The sequence below is a fragment of the Pseudorasbora parva genome, chromosome 5, assembly GCF_024679245.1.
Source record: "Pseudorasbora parva isolate DD20220531a chromosome 5, ASM2467924v1, whole genome shotgun sequence".
Classification (NCBI taxonomy): Eukaryota; Metazoa; Chordata; class Actinopteri; order Cypriniformes; family Gobionidae; genus Pseudorasbora; species Pseudorasbora parva.
In genome coordinates this window covers 9,131,521-9,153,995 of record NC_090176.1, presented here as the reverse complement: position 1 = coordinate 9,153,995, position 22,475 = coordinate 9,131,521, and the positions used below count along the sequence as shown (strand labels likewise).

Sequence of the window (22,475 nt, the reverse complement as noted above, 5' to 3'; positions counted from 1 at the left end):
CCGGAACAATTTGTACCAGGAACTTTTTTTACAGGAACTTTTCTCCCCTCAGACCTGCAACTGTCTGCTTTTCCACCGCAATCTAAAGTACCGTGAAGATTAGGCAGATTAGTCCGGTGATGTAGGACTGTGCGCGACTGCTCCTCCAAGTCAGTGATGGACAGTAATCATTTTTGCGCGACACTAGCCACGTTTACATGCACACTTTTTTTGTCATTCCGATTGAAAGATTTAGTGGACTGTTTACATAAGACGTTACCTAAACCGATCTGGTGTTTACAAGTGATGACTTCCAATCGCAATCATTATGTTACATACAGTTTGTCTGCCGCATCAAAAATGTCAACGCTGTTTTCTCCAGCAGCTGGAATGTGTTAACTGTAGCCATAGCAACTCTTAATGGCCACCAAGACTAATATAGTATTATATAAGCTATTTATTTGTTGTAAAGTGTAATAATCAGAAAAAAATAAATTCTTCTGTCAGGTGCAGTTAAAGTAAATTATCAATGACAGAAAAGAGCACTAGCATATTCAGAAAGCTTGTAAAGCTAGATTTAAAATGACAATGTATATTATTATCAGCTATTACGGACATTGAACGTGAGATGGCTGAGTCGAACGCACGGCATCAGACAGAGAACAAGACTGATATTTACTGAACGCAGAACGAACCTCACAAAAGACTTTTAAAAAAGCTATTGGGTTTAGGTCTGGAGACTGACTAGGCCATGCCAGAACCTTGATTTGCTTCTTACAGAGCCACTCCTTGGTTATCCTGGCTGTGTGCTTCGGGTCATTGTCATGTTGTAAGACCCAGCCTCGACTCATCTTCAATGCTCTAACCGAGGGAAGGAGGTTGTTCCCCAAAATCTCGCAATACATGGCCCCGGTCATCCTCTCCTTAATACAATGCAGTCGCCCTGTCCCATGTGCAGAAAAACACCCCCAAAGCATGATGCTACCACCCCCATGCTTCACAGTAGGGATGGTGTTCTTGGGATGGTACTCATCATTATTCTTCCTCCAAGAATGTTTAGTGGAATTATGACCAAAAAGTTCTATTTTGGTCTCATCTGACCACATGACTTTCTCCCATGACTCCTCTGAATCATCCAAACGGACATTGGCAAACTTTAGACTGGCCTGGACATGTACTGGTTTAAGCAGGGGAACCTTCTGTGGCATGCCTGATTTCAAACCATGAGGTATTAGTGTATTACCAACAGTAACCTTGGAAATGGTGGTCCCAGCTCTTTTGAGGTCATTGACCAGCTCCTCCTGTGTAGTTCTGGGCTGATTTCTCACCTTTCTTAGGATCACTGAGACCCCACAAGGTGAGATCTTGCATGGAGCCCCAGTCTGAGGGAGATTGACAATCATGTTTAGCTTCTTCCATTTTCTAATGATTGCTCCAACAGTGGACCTTTTTTCACCAAGCTGCTTGGCAATTTCCCCGTAGCCCTTTCCAGCCTTGTGGAGGTGTACAATTTCGTCTTTAGTGTCTTTGGACAGCTTTTTGGTCTTGGCCATTTTAGTAGTTGGATTCTTACTGATTGTATGGGGTGGACAGGTGTCTTTATGCAGCTAATGACCTCAAACAAGTGCATCTAAGTTAGGATAATACAAGGAGTGGAGGTGGACATTTTAAAGGCAGACTAACAGGTCTTTGAGGGTCAGAATCCTAGCTGATAGACAGATGTTCAAAAACCTATTTGCCGCTGTATCATACAAATAAATAGTTAAAAAAATCATATATTGTGATTTCCAGAGGTGTCAAGTAACGAAGTACAAATACTTCGTTACCTCGCTTAAGTAAAAATTGTGGGTATCTATACTTTACTGGAGTAATTATTTTTCTGCCTACTTTTTACTTCTACTCCTTACATTTTCACGCAATTATCTGTACTTTCTACTCCTTACTTTTAAAAAAAAGCCTCGTTACTCCTCTTTCATTTCATATTGTTTAAAAAAAACTATGCAGATATATCGCGTCATCCGGATAGAGTGAATTTGATTGTGGTTGGATTAGAAGTGTAAACATTTACCATTCCAACACCCTATTGGTTACTACGTGATCCATTGCGCTTGCAAATGATTCAAAGCACAAATCACACACGGTGTTGCCAAATTGGGCGAGTTCCAGCGGACGAGCACCCACTTTCAGTCAACCAGCGATCAGCAGGCAGAGGCGGTCACTCATGACAGCCAGGTTTTTAGCGTGATAACCATAGACTGTGATAACTCATATACAGTCCCTGACAAAAGTCTTGTCGCTTATCTATTTTCTAGAAATACCTGATATTAACCTGACTTTTAATTAATTAATTGGTGTTAGAAATAGCTCATATGAAAAGCTAAAACCCTCCCAAATGATGTTTAATGCACTGAAATAAATAATGTTCACAGAAAAAATGTTTATCATTTAATCAAGACAGAAAGGTCAAATTTTGGCAAGACAAAAGTTGTGTCGCCTATACAGAAATTGAACAAATTTACTGCAAATACAAAAATATGTCAGCAAATTAAGTTGCGGTGCTGTGAGATCCAAATTTAATATCTTGTATGACTTCCATGAGCTTGAAGGACTGCATCCATGCGGTTTGGCAAGGATTCATACAATTTATTGATGAAGTCATCAGGAATAGCTAAGAAAGCAGTCTTGCATGCCTCCCAGAGTTCATCAATATTCTTTTGTTTCGGTCTTCCATGCGTCCTCTTTCATCCTACCCCACATATGCTCAATGATGTTCATGTCTGGTGAATGGGCTGGCCAATCCAGGAGCATCTTGATCTTCGCCTTGAGGAACTTTGATGTGGAGATGGAAGTATGCGATGGAGCACCGTCCTGCTGCAGAATTTGGCCCCTTTTATGGTTGGGAATATAAGAGGTAGCTAAGATTTCTTGGTATTTTAGACTATTGATGTTGCCTTCCACCCTGCAGATCTCTCGCACACCCCCATACTGGATGTAACCCCAGACCATGATTTTTCCGCCACCAAACTTCACTGTTTTCTGGGTGAATCTCGGATCCATTCTGGCTCCAGTAGGTCTCCTGCAATATTTGCGGCGACTGTGGTGTAATTCAACAGAAGATTCATCTGAAAAATCCACCTTCTGCCACTTTTCCAGCGTCCATCCTTTTAGCAGGCTGTGGGCCTTGGCAAATGCCACACGGTTTTTCAATTGTCTTTTGTGTAGTGCTGGCTTCTGGGCACTGATTCGACCATGGAGGCCATTTCGAGACAGAATCCGACAAACTGTTCTGGTTGACACAGGGACTTCAGGTGACCAGGTCTCGTGGAGCTCTGCTGCAGTGGAAAATGGGCTGGCCTTGGATTTTCGAGCCAACAAACGGTCCTCTCGAGCAGTTGTCTTGCGGGGTCTGCCTGACCTGGGCTTGTCAAAAACGTCTCCAGTCTCTTCAAATCTTTTTTTCATCCTCTGTACTTGACGCTGAGACACATTGAAGGTGTCTGCCACATCAGCAGTGGATCTGGTCTTCAGCCTCTTGATAATCAAAACTTTAGTCTCAGGGTGAATCTTAGGCATGTTTGCAGAGGTCTAGTTGCAGTTGATGTGAAGGTCTAGTGTACTGGGGTTCTTTTTATACACACTTGAGAACTAATTGATCCATTATTAGTCACAGGTGAAGCTCATATGACAAGGTGACAACACTTATGTCTTTGCAAAAATTGACTCAATGGGCTTTACCAAGTTGTGAATATTAGAATACTTTTTGAAAGTTTAGTTTTTCACTGAAACATTATCACAATAGCTGGTGGGATTAAAATGAGCCATTTCTTGTAAAAATATCTTGATTAGAAATATATTTCAGCGGCACTATTCTGTCCTCTGCATGCGTGTATGTTGGGCATGCATATACAGATAGCTAAACATTTTGAAGTGATGAAGATGCCTCAATGACCACACAGATGAATAAGTAAATTTGTATCTTTACTTGACTTTGTTGAGTGCAATCATGTTGTTTCTCTCATCTCTGTTACATTATTTTTTGTGAAACTGAAAAAGAAATACAAATATGCTTACTTAAATATAAATAAACAAATACAATGACTCATTAATACAATGTTTACATTACCATCGGTAAATTACAGTAGTCATTACGTGATCGCGTGGCGATCTTTTGAAATGTCTGAATAACGCACGTGGAACCGATAACATGCTTCTAATATATACATCATAACAAGATATAGACCCAAAATACATAAATTAAGAATAATAAATGAAACTTACAAGCAAAGCTTCTCCAAGGCGTTTAACAACAACAACAGAAAACAGCTGAAAGACGCACGCGATCTCTCTGATGTGCAGAACGGCTGATATGGCTGCCGAGTTTTCCGTGATTGTCTGTATGCAGCATAACAAATAAAGTTTTTCAAAGGGAGGTAGTTTAAATAAACCTTTGTAAAACAGCGCCATCTAGCGGAGAGGAATTAACATTAGACAAGACGTAATACTCCCCGTCTGGTATTAGGCATAATACCACTCTTGAATTTCCGACAAGTGGATATGTGGTCACAGGGGTAACTTAACACATTAGCAAAATAACCTCTGTAATAGGCCTTAAGAATGTCTTAGCAATACCACTCTTAGTGACTTTCAGTTCCAGTTTTCTGACTTTCCCGTCTGAGCCAGAAATAGCCTTGGTGACCAGAGCCATTGGCCATTCGTTCCTTTTTACCTGATCATCTTTCATGAGGACCAGGTCTCCTTCTTTGATATTAGGCTTGTTGTCTTGCCATTTCTTGCGAGCCTGAAGGGAAGCAAGGTATTCTTTCCTCCACCTGCCCCAGAATATGCTGGCGAGATATTGCACTCTTTTCCACTGTTTCCGATATAGGTCGGCACCCTCAAAGGGTCCTGGGGGTGCGTATGGAGTACACACCTTTTGGGTGAGGATCATTGCTGGAGTGAGGAGAAGAGGCAACTCAGGGTCAGTTGAAATGGATACAAGAGGTCTTGCATTGATTATGGCACACACTTCAGCCATTAGAGTTGACAGCATTTCATGAGTCAGATGTGAAGAGCTGATTTGAGGAAGCATGGAGTCCAGGATCCGTCTTGAAAGTCCAATCATCCTCTCCCATGCTCCTCCCATGTGAGACGAATGTGGCGGGTTAAAGATCCATTTGCAACCTTCTTCACTGAGGTATTTTGCCACGCCTGAATCTTTGGCTGAGACAGCAAGCATATTCAGCTCTTTGCATGCTCCTGTGAAATTGGTGCCACAGTCGGATCGTATGATCTTTGCCGGACCTCGTATGGAGAAGAAACGGCGAAGTGCATTAATAAAACTTGATGTATCCATTGACTCTATCAATTCGATATGGATGGCTCGCACGGATAGACATGTGAATATTACTGCCCATCTTTTACTGTTGGCCTGACCCCCACGGGTACGACGTGCTGATACATTCCAAGGGCCAAACACGTCTAAGCCGACGTTAGTAAAGGGTGGCTCTGTGCTGATGCGGTCAGGAGGGAGGTCTGCCATTTTTTGCTTAGCCGTTTTACCTCTCTGTTTGCGGCAAGTGATGCACTTGTGGAGGATGCCATTGATGTGTCTTTTTGCACCAACTATCCAGAATCCTCCAGAGCGGATAGCTCCTTCTGTGAAGATTCGACCTTGATGACTTACTTTCTCGTGGTAATGATTTATTAGGAGGGTTGCTATGTAACTATGGCCGGGAATGATGAAAGGGTGTTTCTCTCCGCTGTGGAGTGTGGACTGTTCTAGTCTGCCTCCAATTCTTAAGAGTCCATCCTCCAAGACAGGGTTCAGCTTCTTGAGGGAACTCCGCTTAGGAATGTCTTTTTCATACTCCAAACAACTGACTTCTGTTTTATAAGCCTCCCTTTGTGCACACCTGATGATGATCCTTTCAGCTTGAGTCAGTAACTCTGATTTGTATGAAAGCTTGCAGTGGTGCCAGCCGCAACATGAAGTTTCTTTGTTTCTGAAAGACTGAGTGATGTGAATAAGAGAAGATATGGCACTTCTTAAAGATCTCCATGATGAAAATCTTTCAAAGCGGTGAGAACCAAGGCTAGAATCGGGTTTTAAGCAGGTGGTAGCATGTGTTCGCACTTCCACATCTGTATCTGGATCGATAAGGTTATGGGGCGCTTCCTTTACAGGAATGGATGCAGAGTGCTGCAAAAACGAAGGACCAGTAAGCCAGTTGGTTTCATTTAGACGGGAAGCAGGAACGGGTCTAGTAGCAACATCTGCAGGGTTTTGTGAGGTTGGAATGTACAGCCACTGCTCTGGGTAAGTGAATTTCCTAATCCTTAGGACTCTGTTGCTGACATACACATAGAAGCGTCGTGTCTCGTTACAGATATACCCCAGTACGACTTTGCTGTCTGTGTAAAACTGTAAGGTGTCGGGTTTGATGTCTAGTTCTTGGACGATTTGTTCTGCTATTTCAACTGCAAGGACGGCTGCACACAATTCAAGCCTGGGAACTGTATGACCAGTCTGTGGGGCTAGCTTGGCTTTTCCCATAATGAATCCAACATGACCTATTCCATCATGATCTGTTACCTTCAAGTATGCAACAGCAGATATAGTCTGGAGGGATGCGTCTGAGAAGACGTGAATCTCCTTTCTTACTGCGTTGGAAATCGATGTTGGATTGTAGGTTCTGGGAATTTTGAGCTGCTCTAAGTCTTGCAATGAGTTTTTCCAGATGTTCCATTCCACTTCCTTTTCGGCTGTAAGGGGGGCATCCCAGTCTGAATTCCCAATTGAAAGTTCACGGAGTAACAGTTTCCCTTGTATGGTGATTGGTGCCACAATGCCGAGAGGGTCAAACAAGCTGTTTACAGTCGCCAGAACTCCTCTGCGTGTGAATGGCTTGTCACTGAGGTTGACGTGGAAAGTAAAGGTATCATTCTGAAGATCCCAACTTAAGCCAAGACTGCGCTGCAAGGGAGGTGAATCAGTGTCTAGATTCAAATGTTTCAAGTCTTTGGCGTAGTCAGCAGGAGAAAATGCGTGCATCACAGCTGGGCTGTTGGATGCTATTTTGTGGAGTCTCAGGTTAGAGATAGCGAGCATATCTTTGGTAGCCTTAAGCAAACTGATAGCTTCATTGATGGAGGGAAGTGACTTGAGTCCATCATCAACATAGAAGTCTCTTTCGACAAAATGTCTTGCTTCTGCACCGAACTCCCCTTCAACATACAAGGCAGCACGTCTGAGGCCATAAATGGCAATGGCTGGGGAGGGACTGTTGCCGAAGACGTGTACTTTCATGCGATATTCTACCATGCTTTCACGGATGTCATTGTTCTTGAACCACAGGAAACGGAGGAAGTTCCTATGATCCTCTCTGACGATGAAACTGTGAAACATTTGCTCTATGTCCACAGTGATGGCTATTGGCTCTTGTCTAAATCGTAGTAGAACTCCCAACAGAGTATTGTTTAGATCTGGACCCGTTAGCAAAACATCGTTCAGAGACACGCCGTGGAACTGGGCACTGGAGTCGAACACTACACGAATTTGACCAGGCTTGCGTGGATGATACACGCCAAAGGAGGGCAAGTACCAACACTCTTCCCCTGGTTTCACAGGAGGAGCTGGCTCGGCATGATTTTTATCAAAGATCTTCTGCATAAACTCTACAAAATGCTCTTTCATCTCAGGTTTCTGACGTAGTGTGCGACAGAGAGAGTTAAAACGGCGGAGGGCTTGCTCTCGGTTGTTTGGAAGTCGTTGTCTAGGTGCACGGAAGGGAAGGGGCGCTACCCAGCTGTTAGTGTCATCCATGAACAATTCTTTGTCCATTAACTGAATGAATTGTCTATCCTCAATCGAAGGAGCTATTTTTTCATCATCTTCCGTTAGTTTGAAGACTGAGGTGGTTAATGGGCTGGGAGCTGACTGGCGAAGGTGAGTGGCTTTAACCCTTGGTTGTGCGGTTAATTTCTCCTTTAAGTAGAGTTTATTGGGACATGGACTTAAATAAGATGGACGCCCGTCTTCTAGAATGTTTGTGCGGTAAACACTTACAGTTGAAGGCTTGTGTGCAGCACCAAGACACACCTCACCAACCACAACCCAGCCTAGGTCCAATCTTTGAGCATAAGGAGCATTTTCTGGCCCATTGCGTTGCTCCCTCACCTTGTGGACTTGGAGGATATCACGACCAAGAAGGAGAAGTATTTGAGCATTTGGATTCAGAGGAGGGATGAGATGAGCAATAGATTTGAGATGCAAGTAGTGCTTTGCTGCTTCAGGAGTGGGTATCTCTGACCTGTCTTCAGGCATGTAGTTGCACTCAATGAGCGTAGGGAGTGGGACTGAAAGACTGCCATCTAGAGGTTGTGCGATAAAGTCCATAGCTCTCCTCCCAGACATTTCTGTGACTCCAGCACATGTGCGCAGAGTGTAGGGAAATTCTGTGCTCTTGAGATTGAAGTAATCAAAGAACTCCGATCTGGCAAGTGAACGATTACTCTGATCGTCAAGAATAGCATAGACGTTCAGTGATTTTTCTGGCTCTCCCTTAGGATGAACTTTGATGAGACAGATTTTTGCACAGGACCGTGAACTATTAGTATCCCCACATACCTCAGTGCATTTAGAGTTAATGGAAGGGTTCACACTTCCTTTCTCCCCGCCATGCTCTGTGTTGGGAGATTTTAATGTCCATGGAGGTGGTCCAGGATGAAGGGCTGTGACATGTTTGTTGCTGCCACACTCTGTGCACTGTATGACAACTTCACAGTCTTTGGCCACATGGTCGTTCGAAGAACAACATCTGAAGCAGATATTATTTTCCTTCAAAAACGTTTTCCGTTCCTCAATGCCCTTAACTCTAAAGGCTCTGCACCGTTTGAAGGGATGAGGTTTTTTGTGAATGGGACACTCTCTGTTGATATCAGGCTTACTGCTTGCCGAATCAGTAGAGCTGGTAGTTTGTTCAATCTCAGTTTTGTGTGTAGAGATGAAGCTTTTCAGTGGCCCACTGCTTCTCATTGAGGTTTCAGACTTTACATGGGGAGTTGGATAAAAGTGGAATGCAAAACTTGGGTCATTGCGCATGTATGCTTCCTTGCATACAAAGTCTGTGAAAAATGTGAATGGAGGAAATGGTACCTGGAACTGAAGCTTGTACTGGGACCCTTGGGACATCCACTTCTCTTGGAGGTTATGAGGAAGTTTGTTAACAATAGGTGCCACGCCCCGTGCTGTGTCTAGGAAAGAGAGCCCAGGTAAGTAGCCTCCTAGCTTTGCTGACTCCACTTCTTTGAGGAGATCTGCAAGTTCTCTTAACTTTAGGGGTTCTTTATTGCTGATTTTAGGTAAACTGTCCAGTTTATCAAAGAGCGTTTTCTCAATTATTTCAACACTACCAAAGCTTTCTTCAAGACGAGACCATGCCATTCTACAGCCGGCTGCTGGATCTGTGACATGAACAGCTCTCACTCTTTTAACTTGTTCTGAAGACTGCGGTCCTAGCCACCTTGTCAGAAGATCAAGCTCCTCGCTGGGGGTGAGCGATAGCCCTTCTAGTGCATTAATAAATGATGACTTCCAGGCTAAGTAATTTTCCGGGCGATCGTCAAATTTACTTAGCCCTGCGTTCACAAGCTCACGACGCACCAGGTATCTGGCTATTTCACTCATACCTGCATGGTCTGTGGAAGGTGGTTGTTGCATTGAACTGAGATAAGTCATCTGAGGTTGGCTCACTTTCTCTGAAACTGGAATTTGCCCGTAAGATTTATGAGAGTGCGATGTGTATAGCATGTTAACAGGAGTGTGCTGGGAAAATGATAGCTGTGCACTGTGCCTTTTAGGTTGACTTACTGGTAATGGTCTAGGAGTTGAGATGTTCAGTCTGTCAACGACTTGTGTGACATGGCTTGTGGCAGCCATGGTAGGCAGTGTAGGCTGTATCATGAACTGTTCATGATCAGGGGAGTCAGGCTCTGCTTTAACATGAGGGAGACGGTGAAAACTTGCTCCAGAAAGACTATCCACATAGTCCTTTGTACGCTTTTCAATAGTCTCCTGTGGAAATGCTGTGACGTCAGTTGCCATATTAATTTCTCCTGAATCAATCTCAGCTGCAGCTGCTTCAAAAATCTCAGCCTCTGCTGCTGCTGCTGCAAACTCCTTTTTATGCTGTAGTGATAACAGTTCAGATTCCAGTTTAGCCTTTTCTAGTAGTACCTCAGCCTCTCTTTCTACAAAGGTTGTACGCGCTCTCACTGCTTCTACTTTAGCTCGTGCTCTGGTTGCCGCCATACTCGCTGTGGATGATCTTGAGCTTTTGGAAGATGCAGATATCATCGATCTGGTTTCCAGTTGACTGAGTGAGACATGAGATGTGGCCAGCTGTTGCTCTTCAGCTTTCTCTTTGACATCCATCTTGAGTTGTGATGGGTGGAATAACTGAATAGCTGTTATTTTCAGAAGTGTTGTGTTCTGCCTGTCGTGATGGTGCTTTTTCACTATTCTGTCCTCTGCATGCGTGTATGTTGGGCATGCATATACAGATAGCTAAACATTTTGAAGTGATGAAGATGCCTCAATGACCACACAGATGAATAAGTAAATTTGTATCTTTACTTGACTTTGTTGAGTGCAATCATGTTGTTTCTCTCATCTCTGTTACATTATTTTTTGTGAAACTGAAAAAGAAATACAAATATGCTTACTTAAATATAAATAAACAAATACAATGACTCATTAATACAATGTTTACATTACCATCGGTAAATTACAGTAGTCATTACGTGATCGCGTGGCGATCTTTTGAAATGTCTGAATAACGCACGTGGAACCGATAACATGCTTCTAATATATACATCATAACAAGATATAGACCCAAAATACATAAATTAAGAATAATAAATGAAACTTACAAGCAAAGCTTCTCCAAGGCGTTTAACAACAACAACAGAAAACAGCTGAAAGACGCACGCGATCTCTCTGATGTGCAGAACGGCTGATATGGCTGCCGAGTTTTCCGTGATTGTCTGTATGCAGCATAACAAATAAAGTTTTTCAAAGGGAGGTAGTTTAAATAAACCTTTGTAAAACAGCGCCATCTAGCGGAGAGGAATTAACATTAGACAAGACGTAATAGGCACGTTAGGTCAATTTGTTCACAAGCGACAAGACTTTTGTCAGGGACTGTATATATAGGCTATCCGTTTCTACAGTAAAGAGTGGGGGAGTGCACCAACTCTCGAACGTGGATTACACCTGTGACTCGAAGACTCTTTACAAATATAATCATGATTCCTCTCCATCATAATACACACACTCAGGACATCTCCAACTAGCAACCCAAAATCTACTGAAAGAGGTTTGAATCAATGATGAATCAGTTTTGACTGGGCTAAGTGCATGAACTTCACAAGGGTACTGTAGTTTTGTCAGAGCAAAGCTAAGCGCATTGTTGTTATTTTTTTGTCGGCGGATTATTGTACAGTATCAATGAATTACGCATTTTGGCAGTGGTGTGTTTTAATGTGTGAAATGCCTGTTAATTACATGCTTTTTCTGATCTCTTATATTGGGCACTGTTTGCACTTAAATGTCCAAGTAGTTATATTTCGTTTAGTTTCTTTATTAAGTTAATTTAGAAAAAAATTTGGATAATTTTTTTGTTTGTTAAATTAAAGTTTTTATTTTTTTAAAGTGACAATCAAGCAGTCAGCGGCCGGCAGTGGGTATGAGGTGAAAATGGGCCTGAAGCCTGGCCCTAGGAGCGTAAAAAAGTCAGGGTCCGTCGGGTTCAGGCAGAAATGTAGGACTCGTCTTCCCAATCTGGCAACACTGATCACACATGTAGCCTACATTTACATTCCAATAAAGGTTATTGATAACATGCCTCTGAAGTTGGATTTTTGTACCATTACATTACTTATAAGCATATGTAATGGTACAAAAATGCAATAGGCAACTAGTCATCATATCTTTCGCTTCAGGAAACATGTTAATGCTCAGCAGTAGGCTACACATGTGGTATATTGTACTAAAATGCATTCATTTTCAATGGGTATATATGCGGCTGAAACAGGTAGCCAGTGCATCCCAAATTTTTCAACATTAACATTTTAATATAACATTATAGTCATTATGGCCTTTAGAAAATTGTTTTTTGAGGAGATGGGGTAGTGCACTCTAGGCCCCTGTGGTGTGGCCTAAGCTTTTCTCTTGGCATTTTTTTCCTTACTTTTTATTACTTTTACTTTTATACTTTAAGTAGTTTTGAAACTAGTACTTTTACACTTTTACTTAAGTAAAAGGCTTGAGTTGATACTTCAACTTCTACAGATGTATTTTTAAACCCTAGTATCTATACTTCTACTTGAGTAATGAATGTGAGTACTTTTGACACCTCTGGTGATTTCTGGATTTTTGTTTTTTAGATTATGTCTCTCACAGTGGACATTCTTTCATAAAAAACATTCTTTTACTTTTATTACAACTTATTCATCCCAGTCTTACCTGATAAGATCGAGTTTTTTTTAAATATTGGCATTTGTTGACTTCTGATCCAGAATTGAGTACTATTTTTCAGCACCCGCCACTGATTGTATGTAAACGGGCTAGGAATCTTAAAGATAATCTAGTACATGCTCGTTTTCAGAGTGAGACCCCGATCCCGTCTCAGAGATTACTCAGCCCTATACAAAAGGAAAATTATCGGTGTGGAAATTGTGCTCAGTGCAACAATACAATGAAAATGTCTTTTTTCTGTCATCCAAGGACTGGTAAAAAATATAAAATTAATTCTGTGATTACGTGTCTCTACACATGTTGTATATTTGATCCGTTGTGCGTGTGAACTGGGTTATGTTGGAAAAACGTTGGGTCAACTAAAACAAAGAATTAATGAGCATAAGAGTTCGATTAGACGAAAATATGTTAATTATCCGGTTGCAGCGCATTTTTGTAAATTGAATCATGATGTGTCTTCTTTAAGTTTTTGTGGGATTGAAAAAGTGAGTGTGCTGCCGAGAGGAGGCGATATTGAATTGCTCTTAGAGACGTGAGATGTTTTGGATTTTTACTCTGCAGACTATGAATGATGAAGCATTATTAAATGTGATGTTATAATGTGTATTGAAGAAGAATTTCACATGTTAATGTAACCATTCAAGTGTGTATTGATACTTAAATATTATGTATTTGTGTATCTAAAATGTGTGCATGTATGTTGTTGTGGTACTAATGATTGGGCTAATGAGACATACAGTCATTGAGTGTGATTTACTAATTAATGGTTCTCTGCAATGATTGGTCATGTTACCATTTTAAATGTCATGGATTTTGAGAATGATATATATGCCTGATGAAGGTCATGAGACCGAAACGTTGTTAATAAAAAGTTTTTGATTTTTTGCAAGAATTTATAGTGTGCGGGATTTACCTTTGTTTGTTTATTGAGATTTTTGGATCTGGGTATCCTTTGTCCTACGCACCTATTCATCAGCTACCGGTGTGCCATGGTAATTGTGCACAAAGAGGATGACAGAAACAAATCTATTCTAGACAACAAATGCAAAGCTGATCACTCACATTTCAGGATTTGCAAAATAAATGTATTTGTTGATATTGTTACATACTTTAGTAATAGAAACTTTCATTGTTTTTAATTCGGTAAAATCTCATTTAATGTGTAGTATCATAGATTTTGTCAGAAGTTGCATCAATACAGACTGAAGAAATAAAAAGAATAAAAACCAACCTGTTTGTTCATAAGTATCTTCATGTTTGACTCTGAATGTTTCTTCAATCTTCATTCTCCTCTTTAATAAATGCCATCTTTAAAATAGTGCATCAAATTGGCTCTCAGTCGCTCTAGCAGTTTTTTTTTTCCTGTTTGGACTCTCTGTCATGTTTAAGATGAGAATAATGAACAGAAAGAAAAACACATCCAAACTAAATCTCTGGGTGCCCCTCAATCAGCTCTAGTTCAGTAGTCTAGTAAGTTGCATGAACTTAAATGACCTGCTGAGACTAAAAACAGTAAAGAGCACAGATTATACAGACACCTCATATTTAGGCATGTATGACTGACATGATTATATTGAATTGAACATTGTCAGTTGATTTATAGAAGTTGTCATTACACGTTTGTGTTGTTGTTGTTGTTCACTTACACTGGTGAGCTGCAGGTGAATCTGAATCATTTGATTCAAATGAATCGGAATTGGTTTCGGAAAGCTCCGTTTCTCCATCATTACTGGCCATAGAGCAAACAGCGGTTTATGATGAACTGACAATACAAAGAGCGAAATGAGACGCACCTTTTCTGTTACTCGTGTTTAACACACAAAAACGGGTTAGTACAATTTCTCAGTTATTGTACTTGCACTCTCAATTGCCTAACGTTATTGTTCTGTCTGCTCTTTTTGTCAATTGCCTTTATTGTTGTTTGTTTATTGTAAAGTGTCCTTGAGCTCTGGAAAGACGCTATATAAATAAAACGTATTATTATTATGATTATTATTAATAATATTATTATTATTGTATTTGTGCACTTAACCCAGACAAACTATGTTCATTACTGTTAGTTAAATACTGAGTTTAAAAAAATCATTTTCAAAGTTCTTTATAAAACTGTCTTAACGGGTTGTATTGATTTAAACACTTTAAATGATTAAAAACACAAACCTTTCTTCAGCAGACTCACAGATGCAGAAGCGCGGCGCCGTCTTATGACGTCATGTCGCCGCACAAAAATAAAAGTCCCGTTCACACGAAATAGGAATTTACATACAGAAAACACATTCAAATGATGAGATAAATGATTCAAAGTATACATAGCACATTTGCCAAAGCTATCAACACCACTCATCCCTGGTGAAAAGCATATAACCATTATATTTTCACAATACAACTTTTAACACATAATAGTAACGCATACCACATAATTGTAATGCACTACATTATATATATATATATATATATATATATATATATATATATATATATATATATATATATATATATATAGTGAAAATTATACTTAAAATAAAAGTTGTACAAAATACAAAATATTTTTAGTTTTGTGGGATTACAAATTTAAGAAACTAAGGGAAGTATATTGTAATTAGCATTTAAAGAAAAGATGATGACATCAAATTAATTTTGCTGCTATGCAAAGTTTACCAGCAAGATATTTCTGCCAGTTCCTGTTCTCTTTATTGTAAGTCAAATGAGGAGGATTGCTGAGATGCTCACCTTTTGTCTTTAAGGGCTCTTGGAGCCCCATCAGAGTGGTTGGATAAGCATCTGTGCATTTAAAGGAAACTGGATTAGAACTGGTGACACTCTAACGTCCGGGGCGGGTCCCGTTACCTATTGAACATTTGCATTATTTTGTTTAGATTGTCTCCTCCTCTACTGTGTGAACCCTTTACCTTAAAATGTAGTATAAATTACAGTGTACTGTTTGAGTCAGGCTTGATGACTACAGCGACCAAGCCGTGTGTCTCAATAAACAGTAACGTCTGCTAAAAATATCCCAACGTCTCCTGGTCTCTGCCTCGATGAGGAAAACGTTTCCTACAGTATATTTTAAACTGTATGCTCAAAACATTGTAACAATGTACTGAAAGTATATTTTATAAAAGAAGGAATGACTGGAATTGAATTGGATAATTAAGTGCTGGTCTTTATTGGTCAGGTGAAGCTGGAAAAGATGTCTTAAGATGTTTTTTGAAATCTTCGGCACCGGACTCCGGCAGACTCGGTTGCTCAAATTGAGATTGGCAGGTCGTTCCACCCACCAGGTGGGAACGATCCAGGAAAAGGTCCGTGAGAGTGATTTTATGCCTCTTCAGACTGATCTCATGAAATGGTGTATGTATGACACGCAAATTCGTATGCCATTTTGGCGTGCTATCAAGACGCATAATCGCTTTTTAGCGTGTTTATCAACGCTGTTTCATTCTATCCCCCTACACTGCCCCTGCCCGTAAACCTACCCATCACACACACACACACACACACACTGCCCCTAAACCTACCAAGACACATTCTGCATTTTTACATTTTCAAAAAAACATAATTTTGTATATTTATAAACATTGTTTTCCTTGTGGACACACACACACATTCAGACACATTTTGAAGGCGTAACTCAAACGCTTCCCTAAACCTACCCATGTGTGCAGTGGTGTAACTTTGTTTTAAAAAGTGGGTGGGACATAAATTGCGTATCATATGCACGCGAAAAACTGCGTACTATATGCACGCCAAAGCCAATTTTGACGTAGGCTATGAGGGGCGCTCATACGTCAAAATGAGCTTTGGCGTGCATATAGTAAGCAGTTATTTGCGTGCATATGATATGCACTATATGGCGTATTAAGCGGGGTAGCATTGCTGATACAATGTTATATCAGATGTAAAATATGTACAATAACAATTGCAGCAAAATTTGTATTAAGATGTCCGGAAATCAATTAAATAGTTAATTTATTGATATAGATCTCGTTTAATTATTGCTTCTAAACACAATATAGCGTTGTGCTAAGAATTTTCATGTGAATAAAGGCATATAGATTTGCACACTTTGCTTATAATCCCTGGTCTAGTCTGTTAAACTTGTCAGAAGTTCTCATTTCTAATCTGCCCTCGTAGCCTATTTTTTCTCTCATCAAAACCAAATATCATCAGTGGTTGTACATCAAAAGCAGGGGCAGCTTTTGTGCATTTTGTTTCGTGATCTGACCGGAACAAATAGAAAGTCTCTGCAACGACGTTATTAGCGTTAGATTAAAGCGCTCGTCTTTGTGGAGACTGCACGAGCCGCGAGAGAAATCTGCAGCACTGATAACAGCGGCAACGAGCGCCAGATCGCCTCTAACAAACAAACAAAATGATAGTGCCTACTCTTCTAGTTAACCAGACGGGTTTTGTTTGTATTAGTTAGGTTCATCCGTGAAGCAAGATGTTTTAAAAAAAGTGGTGGGGACATGTCCCACCCGTAAATTACGCCTATGCATGTGTGTATTATAAAAAAACAGGATATAACAGGCAGATACGACTGCAGGCACAATTTATTCAGAAAGTACAAATATTCCAAGGGTTCCAAGGCCAAACGATTGATTTGTGTGAAGAAAATCCCCAAAAGCGATCAGTAACGTCAAGTCCATCATCCAGCAAAGATTATAATAGATTTCAAATATTGCCGCCAGAAGAAACGTCAGTTTAGCCCCGTTTCCACCAAAATTACCCAGAACAAATTTGTACCAGGAACTTTTTTACAGGAACTTTTCTCCCCCCCAGACCTGCAGCTGTCTGCGTTTCAACCGCGATCTAAAGTTCCAAGAAGATTAGGCAAATTAGTCCGGTGATGTAGGACTGCGCGCGACTGCGCGACTGAGACGTTATCTAAACCGATCTGGTGTTTACATGTGATGACTTTCAATCACAATCATTTTGTCACATGCAGTTTGTCTGCCGCATCAAAAATGTCAACGCTGTTTTCTCCAGCAGCTGGAATGTGTTAACTGAGGCCATAGCAACTCTTAATGGCATTATATAAGCTATTTATTTGTTGTAAAGTGTAATAATCATCTCAGAAAAAAAAATTCTTCTGTCAGGCGCAGTTAAAGTAAAAACTGCCTGGGGCAATATACGCTGTGTCATTACTCCAACATTATCTTCATAACTTACGAAATAAAAAGTTTACCCCTCAGAAAAATGTACTTTCCTCTCTTGTCAACATGAGCGCGGCGCGTGCTGTCTCGTCATGTAAGGACGCACACTTAAAAGTAATCAGTCAGGTCGTTTACATGGTGAAAAAAATTAATAACGAGTATGGAAGAGATTCAAGCTGTGCTGCTTTTGCTGGTTATGTATAGGTTTACTAAGAGGTAACAACGACAGAAAAGAGCACTAATATGCAGATTCAGCAGCATATTCAAAAAGCTTGTAAAGCTAGATTTAAAATGACAATGTATATTATCAGCTATTACGGACATTGAATGTGAGATGGCTTAGACGAACGCGCACCATCAGACAGAGAGCAAGACTGATATTTACTGAACGTAGACCGAACCTCGCAAAAGACTTTTAAAAATGCCTGTTGAAATAAAAGGCTGCGTGAGCTAAGCCAATCAGCATGTTCAGCGCCCAAGTCCCGCCCTCGAAAGTTCCTGAACTTTGAAAAAGTACTACCCCGCGAGCAGGGCCGTTTGGAGGGGGAAATATTTACCCGGAACTTCATTTAGACCCTGGTTCCTGCGGTCTAAACACACCGAGTACCACCCAAAGTTCCTGGTCCCTGGGTAAAGTTCCTGTGGTGGAAACGCGGCTTTTGACAGCAATGGCTGTCGTGTGTCTCGTGACCAATTGCATTATTACGTCAGCTTTGATTATAAAACGCCATTGGCTCTCGTGTGTCTCCTGACCGATCGCGTCATTCTAAAGTCTAGAGTCGTGTCAGTGTATCATTTGAATGAGAAATATTAACGAGTCCATGTGTGGTCTGTTCACAAAGGGGCGTGATAATCATCATTTCAACGACTAAAACATTAAGATCAACTCTGTTCTTCACATGAAGATATAGTATGACTTTAGAAGACTTGGAATGCAACATGAGTTAATACTTTTATACTGTTTTTTGGTCAGTTTTTGCAATAAATACATGTGACTGTACATTTATTTGCCTGTTAAGTTTTTTATATTGTTGGGAGTTGGTAGGTTTAGGGTAGGAGTGGAGTTAGTTGCTCCAAAATATAAAATTAGGCTATAAATAGTGATTCTGTGAGATCAGGTGGGCGGAATCACATGGCGTACACATACACGCGGATAGCTCAAAATGCATACAGATAACACACCACTTGGCTTTAGAAAGTGGTGTATATGTTTACGCAGTAATGATGTCATGTTGACCTCTTTGGGATGGAACCACGAGGCGTCGGTCACTTGCAGAACGCAAGCTTCTGGAGGGTGTGTGAGTCTGAACGAGCAAGTTTAGGTAGTACAATGGTGCAGAGCCAGTGGTTGCTTTTTAGGCGAGCATCAGTGCCTTGAATTTGGTGTGAGCGGCCATTGGCAGCCATTGCAGTCTGATGAAGAGAGGCGTGACTTGTGCTCTCTTCGGCTCATTTAAGACCACTCTCGCCGCTGCATTCTGGATCACTTGCAAGGGTTTGATAGAGCATGCTGGAAGCCCAGCTAGAAGAGCATTACAATAGTCCAGTCTGGAGAGAACAAGAGCTTGAACCAGGAGTTGTGTGGCCTGTTCTGATAGGAAGGGTCTAATCTTCCTAATTAGTGTATAAGGCAAATCTGCAGGACCGGGCTGTTGCAGTAATGTGGTCAGTAAAGTTTAACTGGTCATCAATGACAACTCCAAGGTTCCTGGCTCTCTTGGATGAAGTTATGGTTGAGGAACCAAGCTGAATGGAGAAATTTTGATAAAATTCTGGGTTGGTTGAGAACTCAAGCAGTTCTTTCTTTGCCAGATTGAGTTGGAGGTGATGCTCCTTCATCCAGCCAGAAATGTCTGTCAGGCAGGCAGCGATACGAACACCAACTGTAGGATCATCTTGTGGAAATGAGAAGTAGAGTTTAGTGTCATCAGCGTAGCAGTGATAGGAGAAGCCGTGTTTCTGAATGACAGATCCTAATGATGACATGTAGATGGAGAAGAGAAGTTGTCCCAGTACTGAGCCCTAGGGAACTCCAGTAGCTAGATGATGTGACTTAGACACTTCACCTCTCCAAGACACCCTGTAGGACATACCTGAGAGGTAAGACCTGAACCACTGGAGAGCAGGGATACCTATCTTCTTAAGAGTTGACAGCAGGATCTGGTGGTTAACTGTTTCAAAAGCAGCAGACAGATCCAGCAAGATGAGTACTGAGGATTTGGAAGCTGCTTTTGCCAGTCTCAGTGCTTCAGTAACTGAAAGTAGGGTAGTCTCAGTTGAATAGCCGCTTTTTAAGCCGGATTGGTTGATATCCAGGAGGTCGTTCTGTTCAAGAAACATAGAGAGTTGGTTGAACACAACTCGCTCAAGTGTCTTTGCAATGAAGGGCAGAAAAGACACCAGTCTGTAGTTTTCTAAAAGTCCTGGATTCAGAGAGGGTTTCTTAAGCAGTGGGGTTACCCGAGCCTGCTTAAATGCTGTGGGAAAGGTCCCCGTGTGAAGAGACGTGTTGACAATGTGAGTGAGTGCAGGAGTGATTGAAGAAGAAATGGCCTGAAGGAGATGAGTGGGTATAGGATTAAGCGGACAGAAAGTTGGGTGATTGGAAAGGATAGAATAAATGTAATTTATGAAGAATCTGAGTACTTTTAAATGTCTTTTGCAAAGTGGTTTAAATTAGTCTTGTAAGTGCTTTTCTAGATTTTATCTTTATTAATTGTTTTGTATGATTACTGTTTGTTTATATTATTTTTATGTTATATTTATATGGTTATTTATGTATTTTATGTATGAAACTCTGTGTTACCGTCTTAACTAGGTCTCCATAGAAGAAGAGATGAAGAGATCTCAATGCGATTTCCTTGTTAAATAATGGATAAATAAATACAAATAAATAAAATACTGTCTTTCTTTGCCATGCCAACAGGAACTGGTAAAGACAGCGTAAGTGTTCAACCTTGCTCCAAGGCACAAATACACCAAATTTGACTGCAATTGGATCCTTTCTCTTAAGTATCCCTGTTACCCATGCATCTGATTTTTTTCCCCCTGATGACGGTGGCATGGACTGACCAACAAAACCGGTGCTCTGTAGACCTCAAGTGTAAAATTCAGGTCAAGAACAACTTTGGATACAGCTGTAAAAAGCAGAAGGCCCTAATGGAAGCTGCACATTCAAATAAAAAGTATAAATTCAAGAACAAGTAAGGTTATTTTCATTCTTAACAATATAGAATATACACTGATTTTAATTATAAACACAACACTTGTTTTTGCCCCCATTTTTGATGAGCTGAACTCAAAGATCTAATACTTTTTCTATGTACACAAAAGGCCTATTTTTCTTAAATATTGTTAACTAATCTGTCTAAATCTGTGTTAGTGAGCACTTCTCCTTTGCCAAGATAATCCATCCACCTCATATGTGTGGCATATCAAGATGCTAATAAGACAACATTATTATTGCACAGGAAAACCAGTCAGTATCTGGTGTCACCACCATTTGCCTCACACAGTGCAACACATCTCCTTCGCATAGAGTTGCTCAGGTTGTTGATTGTGGCCTGTGGAGTGTTGGTCCACTCCTCTTCAATGGCTGTGTGAAGTTGCTGGATATTGGCAGGAACTGGAAACACGCTGTCGTATATGCCAATCCAGAGCATCCCAAACATGCTCAATGGTTCTTACGAAGCCACTCCTTCGTTGCCCGTGTTGCAGTGTGCATGGGATCATTGTCATGGTGAAAGACCCAGCCACGTTTCATCTTCAATGCCCTTACTGATGGAAGGAGGTTTTTACTCAAAATCTCACAATACATGGCCCCATTCTTTCTTTACTTTAAACAGATCAGTCATCCTGGTCCCTTTGCAGAAAAACAGCCCTAAAGCATGATGTTTCCACTACCATGCTTCACAGTAGGTATGGTGCAACTCAGCATTCTTTCTCCTCCAAACATGACAAGTTCAGTTTTTACCAAAAAGTTCCATTTTGGTTTCATCTGACCATATGACATTCTCCTAATCCTCGTCTGGATCATCCAAATGCTCTCTAACAAACTTTAGACGGGTCTGGACATGTACTGGCTTAAGCAGGGGGACACGTCTTGCACTGTAGGATTTGTGTAGTGCTACTGATAGTAGCCTTTGTTCCTTTTGTCCCAGCCCTCTGCAGGTCATTCACTAGGTCCCCCTATGTGGTTCTGGGATTTTTGGTCACTGTTCTTGTGATCATTTTTACCCCACATGGTGATTTCTTGTGTGGATCCCCAGATCGAGGGAGATTATCAGTGGTCTTCCATTTTCTAAAAATTGCTCCCACAGTTGATTTCTTCACACCTGCTTTCAAGCTGCTTACCTATTGCAGATTCAGTCTTCCCAGCCTGGTGCAGGTCTACAATTTTGTTTCTGGTGTCCTTTGACAGCTCTTTGGTCTTGGCCATAGTGGAGTTGGGAGTCTTGACTGTTTGAGGTTGTGGACAGGTGTCTTATACTGATTACGAGTTCAAACATGTGCCATTAATACAGGTAACGAGTAGAGGACAGAGGAGCCTCTTAAATAAGAAGTTACAGGTCTGTGAGAGCCATAAATCTTTGTTGGTGAAGGTCAAAAAAATGTGTAGGTGACCAAATACTTACTTTCCACCCTAATTTGCATATCAAATCTTTATATATCTTTTCTCTTTCTGTCTCTCATAGTTGGTGTACTTGTGATGAAAACTGCAGGCCCCTCTCATCTTTTTAAGTGGGAGAACTTGCACAATTGGTGGCTGACTAAATACTTTTTTGCCCAACTGTACAAACTTCTTT

At 40.9% G+C, this 22,475-nt stretch overlaps 1 protein-coding gene and 1 long non-coding RNA gene across 2 annotated transcripts in view; both read right to left on the bottom strand.

The window, feature by feature from the left end:
* Positions 1–22,475, bottom strand: part of LOC137075824 (zinc finger protein 721-like) — an 83,831-nt gene that overhangs the window by 22,436 nt on the left and 38,920 nt on the right. The window lies entirely within an intron of this gene.
* LOC137075037 (uncharacterized) lies at positions 13,991–14,731 on the bottom strand. The gene is made up of 3 exons (XR_010904979.1): positions 14,675–14,731; positions 14,161–14,276; positions 13,991–14,017 (listed from the first exon to the last, which is right to left on the bottom strand). It is a non-coding gene; the product is annotated as an uncharacterized lncRNA (long non-coding RNA).